At 44.9% G+C, this 20,478-nt stretch overlaps 2 non-coding genes across 2 annotated transcripts; both read right to left on the reverse strand.

Annotated features, from left to right (window-relative positions):
* Nucleotides 1-3,317: 3,317 nt before the first annotated feature.
* TRNAN-GUU (transfer RNA asparagine (anticodon GUU)) lies at nt 3,318-3,391 on the reverse strand. Its single transcript has one exon. It is a non-coding gene; the product is annotated as a tRNA-Asn (tRNA).
* A 17,013-nt stretch (nt 3,392-20,404) lies between these two features.
* Nucleotides 20,405-20,478, reverse strand: TRNAN-GUU (transfer RNA asparagine (anticodon GUU)). The gene has a single exon. It is a non-coding gene; the product is annotated as a tRNA-Asn (tRNA).

Below are 20,478 nucleotides of genomic sequence, written 5' to 3' on the forward strand. Positions count from 1 at the left end.
AATGATGTCATGACCATATGCTATGCAGTGTGATGTTCTGTATTAAATTCGTAGAGCGATTCCTGCCTTTAATCAAACTCCGATTTCTCATCATTTAGGTGAGTGCGTCGTAACTGTACGAAGTCTAGGCAACTACCTATGTTTTGGCTACAAATACAGATTGTATGTCGCCTTGTTTTGCTTTCTGAGTGGTCAATCCTGCGGTGGTGGATGTTGAACTCTACACATATTCTCGGATTTGTAGTTTTTTTCCATTGAACAGGAAAATCATGTCAATTTCACCAGTTCGGCTTTGCCCAGGGTCAGCTGCTGCGCTCTTGTGCGTAGACCGTCGACTGTCCTTAGCCGTGTCCCGTATGAAGCTCCTGGTTATCTGTGAAGGTGTGATGCCCTCTTTACGGCTCGGAAAGCACGGATAAGACAAAAATTAGGGCCAGTAAAAGCTTTGTTCAGGAACTGGAAGCCCTCGCTCGCCCGACGGCCTTGAGGCGGCATCTGGACGACCTTGCGATGATCCGGGGATTGTGGTTGCCGATGACCACATATAGCTGCAAACAGCGCCAATGATGACGGTTTACACGATGATCTGAATACGGTGGCGAACAGGACTAGGTCAGCCTTCGGGAGGTGAGGTTATGGCGTTCTCCTCTATAGCAACTCTCTCGCTCCTCTGCCCCACCGTCATTCTGCGGCTTTCCCTGTCACATCGGGCCCTTTCTACTTGTTCTTCGAGCTCTCACCATCCCAGCAGCAAGGTCATTGCAGCCATTCTCAGCGCACTATGTCCGCATTCCAGAGCGTCGTTCGTCAACCTTTTTCGCCGATTTGCGAAAAAAAAAGGGGGGCGCGAATTACAAATATCTCGGAGAGTTGGGATGATCCCTGCGCTTCGCGCAAAGCGAACCTGTCATTCCGGCGCGCGCATTTAGCCTTTGCATTGGTGACATTGAGACCAATCCCGCACTTAGCTGTGAAGGTGGTTGAAGATCTCGCTGCGATTAAGGACGTGACACTATCAAGATGATCTTCAAATCATAGAGAAGACAGTCTCAACAGGCTAGGGTATAGTTCTGGACAGCCTTCGCAACATAATGCGTCAAGGTAACCTGATTCCTCCTCGAACGATGCAAACACATCCAAAGATACCAAAGAAGCTGTAACAAAGCTGTATGCAAAATCTCGGGAATCTCAGCTGGTGAAAGAGAGGTAGACCACATAATACAGAACGAAAGAATGACACCATCTATCCTATAAATGTGAAGTGCTAAAGTTTTAAAGATAAGACTAGCAGTCTAAAAATGCTTCCCAACTCAAAGACCTTGAACCTTGTTCTATTCTTATAGAGGTCGACTGTTTGCCGACGGTGCGTTCTATTAGGAAGTAGCTTAAATGCACGGCTCGAAGTAATCAATAGCGTGGTGAAAATACAAGCTAGCATTCTGTGAGCTCCACTGTGTTGCACACTGTAATGACTCAACTGTCTCACTAGAGAAGTGATTGCTTGTACGAAGCGACTACCTAGAACCACTGACTACAATATAAATACGTAAAATCAACGCTGTCATTCATGGGGGTCAAAGTTGCGCAGCCATTTTCCAAAACCGGATAACTTGGGTTCATATTCCGAGACATTCTCAGTAGACCTGCATGGTGTCGGCTACATGAATCTGGTTATTTCCCGCTATTTCGGATTCCGAACAGTCCTCGCGCTTTTTCATTTGGTGGCGGGGCGTTAATCCCTGTAAGTAAGCAAGATTGAAGTCTTATAGGTTGTATCGCGTCTATTCCCACCTGAAACTTATTCCTTAGGGCCTGATACCACCCCATTATTTTCGCGTAGAACTTCCTGCACGATTCCTTAACCTTTGTACCACACAAATTTTCCTTCTTCCCAATATTCCTTACCGGAGGTTTCAGTTACCCAGATATTTATTGGCAGTCTTGCAAACCATTCCATGGCGCAAGAAAGCAGGAATGGCAACATTTTCTAGATGTTGTGCTTGTGGTTAATTGACACCAAATAGTTTTCATATCTAGGTGCAGTGATTACGCCGTGCGATGACAATGGAACTATACAAAACATCTGTAAACGGGTTAAATTGTAAGCGATTAAATTGTCAGTGTAAAGTAAATTATAACAATGACCTTTCACATTTGCTGAAGAAAATTACAGGACTGCGCTTAGCTTAAGCGTGTTTAGGAGCGGAAATAGGGAAATCCAGATTACAGAATGGTTTTCACTAACTTCATGTCATTCTTACTATTGTCATTGTAATCATCACTATTGCTACTATCCTCATTATAAACTAAATGGACTATCATTATCACTAACTACACAGCGCCATTATCATCGATAGTATCAATATATCACTAACAGCATCGTCAATGTGATCGCTACTATCATCCTCACACTGGACAAGGAGATTGGTTTCTCCCGAGCTCGGCGAGGAGTACCCAGCTTTAACTATTATGCGTGGCTCTTTAGTGGTAGTAATAACTCGAACAGTGGGTCTGATTTCGGTCATTTAAAAGAAGATTTTCTTCTTGATGATGAGCAACGGACAACCATTGAGGGATCCATTACTTTAGATGAGGTCAAGTTGGCCATTTGTTCACTACAGGGCAATAAGACTCCTGGTCCGGATAGTTCTAAGTAGTGAATTCTATAAAACGTTTATGCCTACCTTAACACCTGCCTTATTGGAAGTTTTCAGTGCAGCTTATGACAAAGGCTTTTTGCATCCCACGTTCTATACTGATCACACTATACTAATCCCGAAAACCACAGACGCATGTCGGTTGAAAACTGTTGAAAGGTACTGTCCGCTATCCTTATGCAACGTGGATTATAAGATATTTGCGGAGCTTGTGGCTCCGCAAATAGCTTGTGGCATTAGATTTATTAGGGCCACATCAAGTGTGTGGAATCAAAGGCCGTAGTATTCAAAACCATATCCATATTGCACGTTCTGTGATAGAAACAGTGTCAGATGAGGTCAGTCAAGTGGCCCCAATTCAGATTGATCTGGCAAAAGCTTTTGATAAGGTGCGTCATGATTTTTTGTCGGCTGTATTGGAGAGTGTAAACATTGGTGATGAATTGCCTAAAGGCACTGAACTATGTTATAAAGCGACCACTACAAGACTGATAGTTAACCAGAACATTACCAAACCTATAGTGTACCAGTGTAGCAGCGCTAGTGGCTTCTGGGATTGCACTACGGTGGCAGGAGTTCTACAGCTTTTTTTTATTTGTGGACCAGAGTAACTCTATTTCCAAGTCAGCATGAAAGGAAAAAAAAACACACACACACACGCGCCCCCGGGAGGGCTCGAACCTCCAACCTTTCGGTTAACAGCCGAACGCGCTAGCCGATTGCGCCACGGAGGCTTTTTTTTTTTTTTTTTTCTTTATTGCCTGTTTTGAGTTCACATCAATTCAAAAAAGATCCACGATAATGGTAAAACTCGCAACAACCAGACTTCGGCTGTCACGAAAGGTTTAAAATTTTTTGAGGACAGCCAGTTCATCAAGCACACTAGGCGGGACAGGGGCTGGAGCTGCCAAGCCTCATTTTGTTTTGTGTTTGCAATCGTATCGCTAATAGGCTCGAGCTGAACATCCTGCTAACGAGGGTGATACGGGCAACGCAGGTTTTGTCTGGTTTAGGGGACGCACAGCTCATGGTCATCTTGCTTTTCGTCTCCGTCGAAAAGCGGCCGCCGCGGCCGAGGTTCGATAACGGCACCTTTGAGTACAGAAGTCGAGCGCTTTAACCACTGTTCCACAGCCTGGGAAGGGTGGGAAAGGGTGTCAAAAAGTGAAACGTAGATTTTCTATTAGGAGGTCGCCGCCAGTAACTATAATAGTATAACAATACTGCTTATTTTTTTTTTTCTGAAAGACCATCTGAACCACTTACTTTCAAGGGAACGATCAGTCTCCTTTAATTTAGACTATTTCTTGGCACTAGACAAAATTGGCTGCGTTGATGCATTATACCATACTGTAGTTGGATCATATTTAGAGGTAGTGACAAAGACCTCCTAATTTTGAGCGAAGTAGAGGCGTTTAACAACGAGCTCTAAAAGCTTTTGGCAATTAATCAGAATTATTCTCTGCAGATATCTAAAATCATGATGTTGCGGGCTTAATCCTTCAGCTATCAGATTAACCTGATGGCCAATTTAACAAAGACATTAGCTTGCTATCATGTCACTTCAAACCGTTTCTTATTTCAGAAAGGATTCACATATGACGCTCTGCAGGAAATTCATTACCTGGAAGCATAAAAAAGAAAAGGCGATGCGCCTCACCTCACCAGATCCAGTGTAAGGACCCCAAATATATATCGCCGGTACAAGTGCTATTTGAAACGCTGCAAGTTGAATAATGCCGTGAAGTCTGGAATGCTGGTCAATACTGATTTAACCGTCATTACTGGGTGAATTGTGGGAAGCATAAGTCAAGCAACAAGTAGGCAACATGATCTATTGAATTGTGTCCTCTTTGAAAGAAAACTGTTTCTTTGTTTACTAATAGGACTCTTTGTTGTTTAGCAGAAAAATTGACGGCTACTGCCATAGGCTTTGTTCATGGTGCCAAAATGCACATGAAATTCCTAAGCTCTCTTTCATTGTTTATTCGTTTTCTTCCTTCTTGATGTTTTTGCTCACAGAGTGGTTCAAGTGCCCACATTAGGTTTGCATTGCACACCAGCACTTGTTGCGTTCACCTGAACAAAGCCGTGGCACGAGCACCTTTCAGAAACCGTATCAACAACCTCCGTGCCATTTTTCTGACGGGTTTTGCAACGATTAGTTTATTATGATTTTTTGTAGCGATAGGCAGGCGGTGTTATAATGATGACAGTGAGACCTAGCAGATAACCGCTGTTTTGGCCTGGCGGCTAGTACAACGTTCCGTCGTGAGCCTCTGTCACAAGGCGTATTTGCATTGTATACGGTGAGCGGAATGTTTGCTACTCATATCAAACAAAGTCACTAGCCTGGATACGCAATTTTTGCGTGCCCCGATCCCCAAGCACTTTTGAAAGCGTTGGTGAACGTTTTTTGCAGTAATGTAAGAATAAGCGAAGACGCTCATTATTATCGACGCAAATAGAGAATAAAACAAGAAAAAACTTGGTAATCGAACCAGAAACGTAACCTAAGGCAGGTACCACTTTAGGGGCCATGCAATTTGTTTTTTTCTTCATAGCTAAATTAGCAAGGCACAAGATTGCACCAGATGAGAGGAGACTTGGTCAGCAGGTGTTATAAGATGCTGAGGTTTTGAGATCGTGCAATACCTCAAGAGATCCGGACATCACCTCAACTGATGGTGGGTTTTACGCACGTTTGTTCTGATGGAGGGGCTTGTTGTCACAGGTGATTTTGCAGTTTATCATTGTGCTTGACATGTTTAATGGACACGCATTCTGGCAGAGACTGTCTTTCAGAGCCTGTTACCTGTGATCATATAGGCCAGGTGTGCCTGCCAGTGAATAACGGACGTGCAGGACTGATGAACGATGCGCCTATCGTCGCCCTTTTAGCTAAGTTATTATATATACTATTGGTGCGAACAGCGGCATCGTTACTGGAACCGAGCTGTAATTACAATCGTTTAGCTTGCCGGAAATATTCCTGCAGCTCTCGTATGTGAGAAAAAGCTTTCAACAAGATTGTTTGGCTCTAAGCTTTTGAATGCCGCAGTGCTGGGAGAGCATGTCACCTACACAAAATATAATACCGAAAAAAAAAAAGGCTCATCCAACTGAAACAGACAGAATAAGTTCTCTCTCTTCACCATTGTCCTATTTTCAGATCGCATTAAAAAGTATAATTTTGTTATTGCTGTTCTTTACAGGCATAGTACTTTACTTTACTGAGACTGCGATTATTGTCGCTGTTGAATGTAAAGGTCGCACGGGGTTATTTTGTCGAAGAATCATGCGCCTCTGCACAGAGGAGACAACAGTGGCCGGCATCTGCTTCACCCCTGGCATGAACGTGAATATTCCTCTTGCCGGAATCCATCTCGATCCTGAGTACTTCCCTGAACCGGAAAAGTTTAATCCTGACAGGCAAGCTTCTTTTTCTTTTTGGAAACATAATGTTCACATAATAACCAGCTGTTCTTTGGGCAAGCTAAATAAGCTTTGCTTGGAACATTTGGTAATTACAAAATTAAAGATCGTGTAACAAATTTCAGCAACCTCTAAAAAACCTTGATTGGAACCAGTGAAGCGTTTATTAAAAAGGCGAACCTACACGCTGGTGTTGCAGCTTGTTTTTACAGATCTCTTTATTGCCTTTTTAATAAGTGCATCCCCAGTTTGAAGTGTTCTACAACTAGCAGCCTTTCAGAAGACACATTCTTGTATAAATAAAGCCAGTCATCGCAGCAGTCCTTGACGTGGCCATTCTTACAACCTAGGCGTACACTAGATTTCTCTGTCATGAGCTCACTGTTTGGCTCAAAACTACCTAAGAAAGCATGCGTGACTGGTTCGAAATTATCTAAGAACAACAGCGTTAGTTAAACTAAAGCGTCATAAACATTCGTATATAACCAGCCTTGTAGGTTAGCAATCGGTGCTTTTGCGCAAATATTTGTTTCATATATATACACACACCCTTAGCCATACCTTACTATTCTCATTTGATATTACCTGCGTGAGTATCACTGTTTCTTAATATCTTTATTGAATCCTTTGACCAGGTTTCTACCAGAAAACAGATACAGCGTGCGCCCGTTCACTTACACGCCCTTCGGTGCCAGGCCGCGCCACTCCGTCGGTGTTCGGTTAGCCCTGCTTCAGGCCAAGGCTTATCTGGCTTGCCTGCTGCGTTGTGTGAAACTGGAAGCTTCTTCAGAAACCCCCATGGTAAGCCTTCCTTTCTAAACGATGCATAGATAGGCGGAAATGAGATGCTATAGTTGGCCTCGCTACGATGGTTCCAGGCGCATCACAATTGTCTGAAAGGAATCCTCCATAGTTCCATTAGAACAATAAAAATAAACAGTAACTTATCCGGTCTGCAGATGATGAGATTTCTGAAAGCGAGGCTTGTGGAGTCCGTTAGAAACGGGTATATGCCAGGAACTACCAGGCTAATCGGTGATTCATCTCATTGGTCTTATTTTATTCCACCTTGAAAATAAGGCGCGACTTTCGGTAAAGTGTATTTTCCCTTAGGACGCAGGTTTCGTAGATGAAAGTAAATTTCGAATGTTCCGGTCAATTTTACGTTATATATATTTTTTCGGGACCTAAGGAAATGTTTCCCACTGATTTATTCATAACTACGTAGGCCTGCTATTTCAGTTCTCCTGTGTAATATAAAGTCTCTTTAAGTAAATTCTCCCTGAGAATTTTTGAAGATCATCCATATATGCTTCAGCCAGTCAACCCATAATTAACAAAATTTACACACATGTTAGTCAACAACTGTATGTATTTACTTAGGTCAAAACATGGTCAACAAACTTTACACAAATGTTAGTCAACAACTACGCTGTTGACTAAAGGTAAATATCCATTTCGTTTACACTTGTTGACCACAGTCAACAACCTGTGTGGAAGCTGTTGACTCCGCAAGTTTTCCACAGTCTGTCAACTCTTTGTCAATGCTCATTTTTGTAAGGGATTGCTCCATTTCAAACGTGACTGATTACAGTGGTAATTTACAGCCCCAAGAAAAGTATAACCAACTACACAGCAGTGGTCGATTTTAATTTCGTAAATTTGTCTTTTACCTTTATTGCCAAATTCGCTCAAACTGCAATTTACTAGTGGGGCTTGCTTGAAATTTTGTCATACGCAGTCGATTTTCAAGGGGAGCTGCTTTTCAAGGTTGTCGTTACAGATTTTTGAATGTATAGCCGTCAGCCGCTCTATACAGGGCAATGTGCTTTTACAGTACGAACACCTTGCGCGACCGCTTGCAGCTGCGCAGTGCTTTGATGGCAGTTTCTACGTCCTCTATGGAGCGACTCCCTTCGTTGTTGGGCTGCTAAAACGCGTGGCAGATAAGGCTATTAAAATTGCGAAAATACCGTGTTGGTCATTTGTTCAATACATACGAGACAGCTTCTCTTATAGAAACATAGCAAGGCTGGTTGGAATTTATCGGCCGAAAGCTGGTGGGGCTGCTGACGTCGCCCTTCACAGGGCACCAATTCGGCCTTAAATGAAAGAACTGCAACATCTGCCAGCAGGAGCTACACCAAGAATGAATGCTGCGGAGAGCGTATCATTTCAGGCAGCCATGCGCACCGTCGTTCGGTCGAACACTTTGAAGCAGTCACATCGTCCCAGACGTTTCGCCCCTGCAGCCTTTTTTTTTTCAAAGCAGTAAGTGATAATCAATTAGCGAAAAAATAATTACCCGAAAAGGTACATTATAAAAAGGTAATGAAGTGCTTACAAAGTTACTCAAAATGGGAATTATTACTAGTAATTGATTACACGTAATGTGTTGCGTACAACTCTGAATCCTACCTTAAAAGCCGAAGGGAGGGGGAGGGCGGACGGTTCGGAGATTGTGCAGTCTACATAATACATGATCCTGCGCAGCAATACTAGGTCGAACACCAGGCACTGCTTTTTGTTACACCGGCGGTTGCACTGTCGATATTACATCTCTGTGGCATTCGGTGCAAAGAGTTAGTGATCTGTATAAGGTACGTTGCAGTTCGCGGCTAGAGGAATCAACATACCTTCCTTAGTGGATAAGCCCCGATGTATAGTCACAACAGTAACATGGCATTCCACTGATCGAGAGGTGCTTCACACTGTAAACTGAGCTTCATATGCACCCAGCAGAAGCAGTTTCGCTGTTCCGGGAAATCAAAATCAAAATCTGCGCTTACGTTCTTGCCGTCGCGATAACTAAATAATTCTCTACCCATCTAAGAAGGCTTCTACGTGTTACAAAAAAGTACTACCTGAAATGTAACTGATTAGAATAGTAAATCTACTCTTCCCCTCCTATCATTTGCTTATATCATTTGCTTCTTATCGGCGTTTGTTGCAGTGCTTCATATAATTATAACTGGTTTAAAGGCGCAGTATCTGTCGCACTTTCTCCGGCAAGAATGAGTTTTGCGGTACGCCATCGCTCCTGTCTCGTGGCGTTCCTTGGCGCGCGTTCAATTGTGGAATTGCAGATGGCAGGAACGCTATACAAGGAGAACATTTCGCGGAATCTCGCGCACAGATCCAACTTTTCCAAATAGGAGGCGTTGACAGATCTTGTGCACAACTCTCACGCACAGGATTTTATTCCATTAGCCTAGAAAAGCTTTCGCCTTAAATATACTGAGCAATTAAGAAAAGTAATAATTTATTATTGCGTTATTGTTTTCAGCATTTATTCACATAACACAAATATGTCTTGGCTGCAATGAGCTATATGTGCAAGTAATCATTTATTATTGCGTTATTCTTTTCAGCGTTTATTGCCATAACACAAATATTTCTTGGCTGCAATGAGCTATATATTGCTTGTTTGATACTTTGTTACACGTGGTTAACTTTCGGCCTGCCGCGGTAGTGCAGTGTTGGGCGTTCGACTTCTGCGCCCAACGATGCGGGATCGAATCCCGGCATCGGCGGCTGCTTTTCGGCGGAGACGAAAAGCAGGAAGCCTGTGTTGTGTGCGATGTCAGTGCACGTTAAAGAACCCTTGGTGGTCGAAATTTTCAAGCCCTTTACTATGACGTATCTCTTAGCCTTGAGTCGCTTTGGGACGTCAAACCTCACAAACCATCAAAAAACGAGTTAATTTTCGAGAGGAATATTTTTTCCAAGTTGTCGCCAATTTTCCCACATTTCCTCGCAAAGACAAAAGGAGGCTCTCACCAAGCAACGACCTGTGGACGCGATCCAGCGAGCGTGGTAAGCTGTCTCGCAATATGAGTGATCTATGCGTGGTTCTGACTGAAAGCTGCTACTGTTTCAAAAACAGACCTTAGAAGTGGAGGAAGACAGTGTATTTCCCCTTTTCGGAAACGCACGTGCTGAAAAGTATTAGAAGTGAAATGAAGTGAAGTGGAAGAGAAAAATGAGTGTCGCATTTTTCACTCGTGCCGCACTGAGAGCCATTCTACCTTGTGCTTTCCTCGAACGCATCGGTGAGTCTTTCTTCATAAAATTCAGGATATTCTGTGCAGATATAGAAGCCCATTAGACTTGCATTTGGATAACGCTTCCACATTCAAGAGGACATCTCGGAATCAGCATAGCTTGGCAGTTGTATTACATGACATTTACCAAAATGCTGAGCTAGTTTCACAATATATTTGATGTTAATTGCCGACAGAGCTCAGAGGTAGAGAGTGAAGCTCAGAATTGCGCTTCCACAAGTTACTAGGGAAGGGTTATAAGACGGGCATTAATACTATGTTCCAAATCATTTATCGTACTGCGGTGATTTTAAAGATGTTTTTTTTTTTATTTCTGCCAGAGGGGCATCAGGGCTCTCGCGTTAATATGGGAAGAACTACCACACTTTCTTTTGGCCGACGTTATCTACCACACGCGAGCGCATAGAGCTCGTTGGATCGAAAAGCCGTCGCTGTAAACTTCAGTTTTGGTTCCGATGTTGTCGAAATTTGTCGAAAGGATTCGGAACATGGAAGGAAGAATGAAGGCCGGTAGTTGATCGATAAGTTTTCGGTAATGGATGGCAAATGTGATTGGGTATTTAGTTGTTAATATGAATGTCACAGCCGGGTTAGTTGGAGGAATATGGGAGAGGCCGTCATCCTGCAGTAAGCATGATGATGATGACAAAATCATAATTAATTGAATAATTACCGAATAAAAATAACTGAAATAAAAATAAGAAGCAAAAGAGCTGTGCCAATGCACCGTAGCTATTTAAGGCTATCGCGTCTGTTTTTTTCCCATTTATTTTTTCATTATGACCAAGGTGCGCTGAGCCTTATTTCTTGCTTGTATCTCTACATCTGACTCCTCCAGGCAGTTGCGATCCTGCGAACAAAATGGAGCTTCAAATTTTATAGCTAAATGACAGCGAGCGAACTTCGTCAAAGGCGCGCATGATACATTGTCACTTTTCGCTGTTTGCATGCTCGCAAGGTGCACATGGCTCTCAACCTGAAGGGGACACTTCTTCGCTTCGCTTGAGACGGACGCCACTTTGTTTCGCTCCGCAAAAGTTCAATCTGCGAATGCGGTGTTTGATTTCTCACCTCCTATCCTGTGTTACCAACGGATACCTGGACCTTGAAGCACCACGGGGACACCGGGCGTTTGACGGTAGGCCCAATGTTCTGGATTTTATGAGTCTTTAAAAATTTCTGACCGAGGCCTAGGCCTAGCTCGACTCCGAAGCCTCGCTGGGCGCTAGGCGCTACGCGAACAGGCTGGGAGTGGCCCCAGAACGTCGCGACTTGAGAAGAGCAAGATGATGGAAATCGTGGAGGGAAGAGACGCTTCCGATAGCGATATTTTGAACGGACAATTGTTTATCAGAAAGAGAAACCGAAACATGGCCGTCAACAACGCCCAACGTTGGAACGCTGAGCCTACCCAAGCCCAAGCCCCCTCAAGGAAGGAAGCTGGCCGAAAAATCGATTGAGCGACAGCAGGAGCGAATTCCCAGCACCGCTAACAAGATCATCAATCGCCCGAGAGGCGGAATTAACAGTATTATCAACATCGTAGGAAGACTGAACTTGTTTCGAGTTATCATCCAAGCCGCCGGCCTGGACCTGACGACCACAAAGGGTGACATCATCTCCCCAAACTCTACTCAGCAATCAATACTGGTCGCTACCACGGATACCGAGAGAACTTACAAGTACGCAGCAATTCAAGCTCTGAAGATTGGACCCAACATAATTGAAGCCAAGTCATACATCGCCGTGCCGGATGACGGAGGCAAAGGCGTCGTTCACGACGTACCATGCACTCTAATACTCAGCGGAGGAACTTAAAGAAATGATAGAATGGAGTGGGACTAATCCGCAAATCTCCGGTATTAGAAGACTGGGAGCGGGATCCAAAACAATTCTGACACTTTTCGAAGACTGGTTTGTGCCGAAATGGCTCAATTTCCAGGGAATCAACATGAGGTGCTACTTGTATAAGAAGAAGTACGAAGTCTGCACAACATGCGGCAGGCTGGGACACAGAGTCGAGGTATGACCAGACCCGACCAACGTGAAATGTCGCGGCTGTGGCTTGGAACATCCAGGCGCTGGACACACATGTGAACCTAAGTGTCAACTCTGCGGTAAAGATTATGTCCTAGGAGACAACAAATGCCGCGAAATATACAGGATGCCCTACCTCACAAAGAAGAAAATGTGGGACAAAAAGCTAGAAAAACAACGACTGCAATCAACTTCAGGAAGCAAGGGACCCATCCTCTACTCTTCGGAACAAGAGTACCAGGGACGAGAACCCCGGGGAAGGAACCGGGCAAACGCGAACCCACGGTCGGGACCCGATCAAGATCAAGATCAAGCTCGACAACCCGAGCGACCTCGCTATCCCGGGACACGAGCCAGGACGAGGACCTGGCTTGCCTCCCAGAGATCCCAAGAATCCATGGGGCCAACCCAAGTCAGCAGATAACAAGGCGGTAAGCTTCGTTAGCAAAACCTCCCAGGCTGAAAATAGAGAGATGGAAAAACTCAGAGGGGAAAACGCAGAACTTAGAGAGATGATCAAACAAATGAGTCGCGAAATTCAGGAACTTAAATCTAAATTCCCCGAAAAGCCCACGGCTAAGAGCCGGCCGGCAAATCAATCAAATGAGGTACCAAAAACCACAAATTCAATTACTACTAATTCTACTTCAGAGGAATCAAACGATATGAACTTCGAATTCACTCAGCCGCCACCCCAGAAGCGTAAAGGGGGAGAGACCGATGAGTTTATAACCCTTAATAGAAAATTTGAACAACGTAATGACAAATTTGATAAGCAACTCGAGAATATTAACACGCTAATCCAGCAACTTCTAGGGGCTCAGGGACAGATGCAAGTGCAGATTCAAAATCTCACTAAACAAATGCAGGAAGCATCACTGGCCTTCTCTGAATCCAGTAACAGAATCGCAAAACTAGAAGAAACAATGGGTAAAAATCATGGACAAAAGCCATTATCAGAAAGACAACTCCACGATCTGGCAGTGGAACTGCCGAGGGTACCAGAGAAAGCGAGCGCTATTGCAACAATACATAAAACAAACTGCCGACAAACCCATAGCTATCATGATACAGGAGACTGGGAAAAACCCAACCAAATTGTTTGTACATCAAAGCCACAGAAGCAATAGGGGCGAAAAATCCAGTCACGACTTTTATCCAGAGAAATATAGCCGCTACTAATCACGAGAACACATCTCGGGATATAGAAGCAGTTTTAACCGAAATCATCACTGGAAGAAAAGACCGAAAGAGTATCTTTCTTTTGAATATATACAGCACTCCGAAGCAAAGGAAAGTTAGGTTTCAAGTCCTATTCCGAAAAGCCCTAAAGATCGCAGGAAATAACCCGCTTATCATAGCCGGTGACTTTAATGCAGCCCATCAGGAATGGGGATACGATCGGCAGGATACTAAGGGCAGACAATTATGGGAAGACATGCAAACACTAGGACTCACACTGCACACTGATCCAAATGCACCCACACGCACGGGTAATAGCGTCAGCAGGGACACCACCCCCGACCTGACCTTAAGCAAGAATGTAAGTACAGCGGACTGGAAAAACACCGAGCAAAACCTAGGTAGTAACCACTTCATTATTGCACTCACATTAGGAATAGGAATCAAAATTAGAAAACCCAAACAACCCAAAATAACGGAATGGGAAAGATTTAGGCAAATACGAGAGACCGAGGGAATTGAGGAAATCGAAGATATCGACAGGTGGTCAGAAATGCTAAAGAAACACGTGGAGGACGCAACAGTCACTCTAGAAGACGAAGATGCACCGCCGAGTATCGATAGCAAACTCCTAAACATGTGGAACAAGAAACAAGACCTAGAGAAAAGCCTAAAAACACAAAGATGGAACCGTAATATTAGGAGAGCACTAGCTCGACATAATAAAGAGACGGAGACATACGCCATTAACCTAAATGAACAAAACTGGTGTAGCAGATGTGATGAAATGGAACAAGGCATGAGCCTCTCCAAAACATGGAACATTCTACGACACATGCTCGATCCGGAAAAATCTAAAGCACAAGCCAATGTAAATCAAACTAAAGTTAAGCATGCCTTCGAAGGCTCGGACGAACAACTGATGAGTAAATTAATCGAAATCTACATCGGACAAACGGAAACCCAAACGTTACCGGCATATGAGGAGAAACCTAACCTAGACTTAGACGCCCCCATCACTAGGGCTGAAGTCCGAGCGGAGATTATTGGATTAAAGACAAGATCAGCCCCAGGACCTGACGGTATCACGAACACTATTATCAGAAATCTAGACGACGAGTCAATCACAGCCCTGACAGAATACATGAATAAGGTATGGGAGACTGGACAGCTACCGCAGGCATGGAAAAATGCCAGTATAGTCCTCATATCCAAACCGGGGAAGCCGCCAAAACTAGAAAACCTAAGACCCATATCACTGACCTCGTGAGTGGGAAAGCTAATGGAACGCGTTATTCAGACGAGACTTACCAAATACATGGAGCAAGAAAACCTCTGGCCACACGAAATGGTGGGCTTCAGGCCGGGGCTAAGCACACAGGACGTGATGCTCAGACTTAGATACGATATCATAACACATGAATCTTCAGATACAAAGACTATTCTCGGACTTGACCTAACCAAAGCCTTCGACAATGTCAAGCATAAGGCAGTGCTCGAAGGTCTCCAAGAAGTTGGGGTTGGAACCAGAACCTATAACTATATTAAAGATTTTCTCACTAACAGAGAAGTCACCATGAGCTTTCAAAACGCCAAATCACCCACAGTCACCTTGGGTAGCAAGGGAACGCCACAAGGCTCTGTCTTGTCTCCCTTTCTATTTAACATTGCTATGAGGGGGCTACCAGCGCAACTAAAGCAAATACCGGACTTAAAATTTAGCATGTACGCAGATGACATAAATCTCTGGATAAATAAAGGTAGCGACACACAGATAGAGAACAAACTTCAGGCTGCCGCAAATAAGGCGGTTGTGTACGCTGCGGAACGCGGTCTATCCTGCTCACCGTAAAAGTCCGAACTATTTATCTACAACCCCAAATATAAGAAAAATAAAGCAGACATAAAGATAAATGTTGAAAACTACCCGGTTCCACAAGTAGAGGAAATTAGAATCTTAGAAATGATCCTCCAAGCAAGAGGGCAGAACACAAACACCGTAAAAGAATTGGAGAACTACGCAGCCCAAGTTACTGGCATATTCAGAAGAGTAGCGCTCAGAGGACACGGCCTCAAGGAACGCAGTCTACTCAAAATGACGCAGGCCTGCCTACATCATCAGTCGCATATGTTATGCCACGCCTTTTCTCAATCTCAAAAAGACAGAGCGTGAAAAAAATTGACGTCATAATTCGAAAATGCGTCAAACGCGCACTAGGCCTCCCTGTATCCACATCAACAGAGAAGCTGGAGAAAATGGGGATTCATAATACATGACAAGAGCTCACATGAAGCTGTCAACCTCTTAACTGGAAATACTAAGTCAGACGGAGACATGCAGAGCCATCCTAGACTGGGTCGGACTCCAATCAGGCAGAGGCCCACAGACGAAAACATCTATCCCACCCAACATAAGGGAACACATACTGGTACCACCCTTACCTCAAAACATGCACTCAGACTATAACAAAAAACGCAGAGAACACAGAGCCAAAGCCATCACTAAAAGAATGAAACGCAAAACAGCCGATGACGTTGCTTATGTAGATGCATCATGCGGACGACACGGAGCAGCTGTCGCGGCAGTAGTAAATGGAGAAGGTGCACCTAAATTGCGGCCTCAATACGCACCCGTGACATTACTACAGCTGAAGAGGTCGCAATAGCACTCGCATGCACTGGTACACAGGCCGAAACTATAATCAGCGACAGCAAAACGGCTGTCCGGAATTTTGCAAAAGGACGGATCTCAGAGGAGGCCAAAAAGATTCTTCTTACAAATCCCATTACTAGAACCATATCCATCATATGGATACCAGCACACGAGTCTGCCCCTGGCAACGAAGCTGCTACCACCGGGCAGCGGTAGAACAGCCCGAATGCAAGGGAATTAAAGATTGCGCTATCACATAAAATGAGATCACAAAATCTTACAAACTAGATCGAAAAGTATACCCTCCCCCAGATCGGTCTCTCACTAACAATGAAGCACGCATCTGGAGGTGATTACAAGCCGATAACTACATCTGCCCTATCTGGGTTTTCTTAACACAGACGGGGGAGGAAGAAAAATCTCAGCGTAAAAATTGCGGCCAAAAAGGCACGCTAGATCATACAATATGGCAATGCGCCAATTCCCCAGGCGCCGGCATTAACATTAATAGTAGAGAAGCCTGGGAGGTTTGGCTGCGGAGCGGAGATCCCACCGTTCAGCGGCACGCGACCCGCCTGGCGGCTGAGGCCGTGAAGCGTGCTTGTAACCTCACCTGACCTCAGCCTGCGGGGCCCTCCTGACCCGCTCCCCGGCCTGCGTGTCGGGGGCGGGAGATGAAGGGCTCCTTTTCGGTGGAAATAAAGCTTTCATTCATTCATTCATTCTCAACCCCAAGAGTTCAGTTCAGTCGTTCAGTCCTGTCCGACTCTTCGTGACCCTATGGACCATGTCACGCCACGCTTTCCGGTCTCTCACTATCTTCCTAACATCACATAACTTCATCTGCAGTGCCTCGAGGATGCCATCTAACCATCGCGTTCGCTGCCTACCCCTTCTCCGGCGACCCTCAACCTTTCCCAACATCAAATCTTTCTCCAGCGACTCCTCTCTTCTCATCAGATGACCAAAGTAGCTGAGCTTTAACTTTAGAATTTGACCCTCCAATGAGCAGGCAGGGTTTATGGTCGACAATATTGACTGATTTGATCTTCTGGCAGTCCAAGGAACTCTCAAGAGTCTTCGCCAGCACCACAATTCAAACGCGTCAATTTTTCGGCGGTCAGCCTTTTTCACAGTCCAACTCTCGCGTCCATACATCACAACTGGAAAGACCATAGCACGAGTTATACGGATCTTGGTTGGCAGACTAATGTCTCTGCTCTTTACTAGGCGGTCAAGGCTAACCATTGCTCTCTTTCCCAGAAGCAGGCGTCTCCTAATTTCATGGCTGCAATCTCCTTCCGAGGTAATCTTGGAGCCCAAGAAGAGAAAATCTGTCACAGCTTCCACTTCTTGTCCCTTGATGCTCCAGGACTTGATGGGGCAAGACGCCATGATCTTTGTCTTTTTAATGTTCAGTTTAAGCCCAAACTTCTCACCCTCTTCTTGTACGCGCATCAGAAGTCTTTTGAGTTCCGCTTCACTTTCCGGCATTAAAGTGGTATCATCCGCATATCTAAGGTTGTTGATACGTTTTCCAGCAATCTTCACTCCAGCTGAAGACTCATCCTGACCGGCCTTCCTCATGATGCACTCTGCATATAGGTTAAATAGGCAGGGCGACAGTATGCAGCCTTGCCTCACTCCTTTCTCAATCGGAAACCAATCAGTAAGACCATGCCCAGTTCTGACTGTGGCCTCTTGCCCTTCATACAGGTTCCTGAGGAGACAGATGAGGTGAATTGGAACTCCCATCTCTTGGAGAGCTTGCCACAATCTGCTGTGATCTACGCAGTCAAACGCTTTCGCATAATCAATAAAGCAGAAGTAGATGGGTTTCTGGAACTCTCTTGCTTTTTCCATGATCCAGCGAAGGTTGGCAACTTGGTCTCTAGTTCCTCTGCCCTTGCGAAACCCAACTTGCACGTCCGAAAGCTTCCGATTCACATACTGCTGCAGCCTACCTTGGAGGATTTTAAACATCACCTTGCTAGCATGCTAAATAAGCGCGATCGTGCGGTAGTTGAAACAATCTTTGGCACTGCCTTTCTTTGGAATGGGGATGTAAACTGACCTCTTCCAATTCTGTGGCCACTGCAGGGTTGTCCAAATCTTCTGACATAATGTATGCAGAATGTTAACAGCGTCATGGTTGAGGTTTTGAAGCAACTCAGCTGGAATGCCATCAATTCCGCTAGCTTTGTTCTTAGCAAGGCTGGCTAAGGCCCATTCAACTTCACTCTTCAGGATGCCCGGCTCGAGATCAGTGATCACAGCCGTCTTATGCTGGGTTTGCACATTCGGGTCCTTCTTGTACAGTTCTTCTGTGTATTCCTGCCACCTCTTCTTTATCTCTGTGGCTTCAGTGAGGTCCTTGCCTCGTTTGTCCTTTATCACGCCCAGCTTAGCACAGAAGCTTCCTTTGATATCTTTGATTGTCTTATACAGAGCTCTTGTGTTCCTTAGTTGGCTGTTGTCCTCAACTGCTTGGCACTGTATGTTCAGGAAGGCATTCTTATCTCTCCTTGCTATTTTCTGAAAATCCGCATTGAGAACCTTGTATCTTTCTCTTTCCCCCATAACTTTTGCCATCCTCCTTTCCTCAGCTATTTGCAAAGCCTCTTCAGATAACCAGTTTGCTTTCTTGCATTTCTTTTGCTTTGGAACTACCTTAGTAGCAACTTCTTGTATTATATCATGAACATCAGTCCACATCTCCTCGGGCTCTTTGTCTTCTAGATCTAATTCTTGAAGTCGATTCCTCACTTCCGCAGCATATTCTAATGGAACTTGATCCAGATTATACCTGAAAGGCCTTCTAGTTTTCTCCGTTTTCCTCAATCGAAGCTTAATCTTGGCAACAAGAAGCTGATGATCGGTGCCACAATCGGCCCCAGGCCTTGTTTTTACTGCTTGTATAGCGCTTCTCCATCTCTGCCGGCAAATAATATAATCGATCTGATTCCTGTACATACCGTCCGGTGAAGTCCATGTGTACAGGCGCCTCTTGTGCTGTTGAAAATGAGTATTCGCTATGGTCAGGTTATTTTCTTGACAAAACTCTACTAGCCTCTGCCCAGCTTCATTTGGCTCACCAAGACCGAACTTGCGTGTAATTCCGGATATTTCTTCACTCCCTACCTTAGCATTCCAATCTCCTATGAGAAAAACGACGTCTGATGATGGGGTGTGGCCTAAAAGGCATTGTAGGTCCGCATAAAATCTCTCAACGTCAGCTTCTTCAGAAGTAGTGGTCGGTGCATAGTCTTGGATAACTGTTATGTTAAAAGGGTGACCTTGGATCCGAAGTGAAATCATTCGGTCGTTTTTGGGGTTGTACCCTAGCACTGCTTTGCCCATTCTTCTGTTTACTATGAGAGCGACCCCATTCCTTCTCTTGGATTCGTGCCCACAATAAAAGTCATAATGATCGCCGGAGTTAAATTCTCCCATTCCGATCCACTTGAGCTCGCTGATACCCAAGATATCAATGTTCAATCTGTCCATTTCTCGCTTGACGATATCCAGTTTACCTTGCGTCATAGATCTTACATTCCATGTTGCGATGTGATACATCTCCTTGCAACATCGGACTTTCCGGTCGCTTCCCGACACATCCACAACTGAGCGTCCTTTTGGCTTTAGCCCAGCCGCTTCATTCGTCCTGGAGCAGCTAGGAATCGCCCTTTGTTCATCCCCAGTAACATGTGGGACGCCTTCCAACCCGGGGGGCTCATCTTCCGGTGCCATATCATTAATGGTATTGTGACTGGCCATAGGGTTTTCTTGGCAGGAAATACTGGAGTGGGTTGCCATTACCTTCTCCAGTGAATCACATTTTGTCAGAAGTCTCTGCCGTGACCTGTCTATCTTGGGTGGCCCTACACAGCAGAGCTCACGACTTCATCGAGTTTCGCAAGCCCCTCCGCCACGACAAGGCACTGATCCATGAAGAACGAAGATACAATTGTTCACGAGGACAGTATTTCGGCGGGCAGGTACTGTCACGCGGTATATGAACACCTAAGATGGGACAATGCGCACGTGCACAATAAACCTGCTACAAATGTTGAGAGCTCGTTAGAACCATGTTTTATTTCGCTTCCACAATTATCTGATTAGTTCGCAGTTTGATTTTGCTTTCTAAGGCCAACAGGGTCACCGCTGGTGTGGATCTGATCAGAGCGTTGCAGAATGGGCGTGACAGCAAAAGGGACTGCGCCATGAAATGAACGCGTCCGCAGGGAGTGCCCGACCATGAGAGTACGTCGCGTGGCTGGAGAGAAGTATCCGGAAAACAGCAGACAGACTTTTCTGAGGACAGTCATAAAAAGGTGAAATGAAAAGGATTGATTTAAAAAAAAAAATTACAAATTCGCCCCCGGGAGGGCTCGAACCTCCAACCTTTCGGTTAACAGCCGAACGCGCTAGCCGATTGCGCCACGGAGGC

Source organism: Amblyomma maculatum, chromosome 3, assembly GCF_055883805.1.
Source record: "Amblyomma maculatum isolate TAMU_Amacu chromosome 3, ASM5588380v1, whole genome shotgun sequence".
NCBI lineage: Eukaryota > Metazoa > Arthropoda > Arachnida > Ixodida > Ixodidae > Amblyomma > Amblyomma maculatum.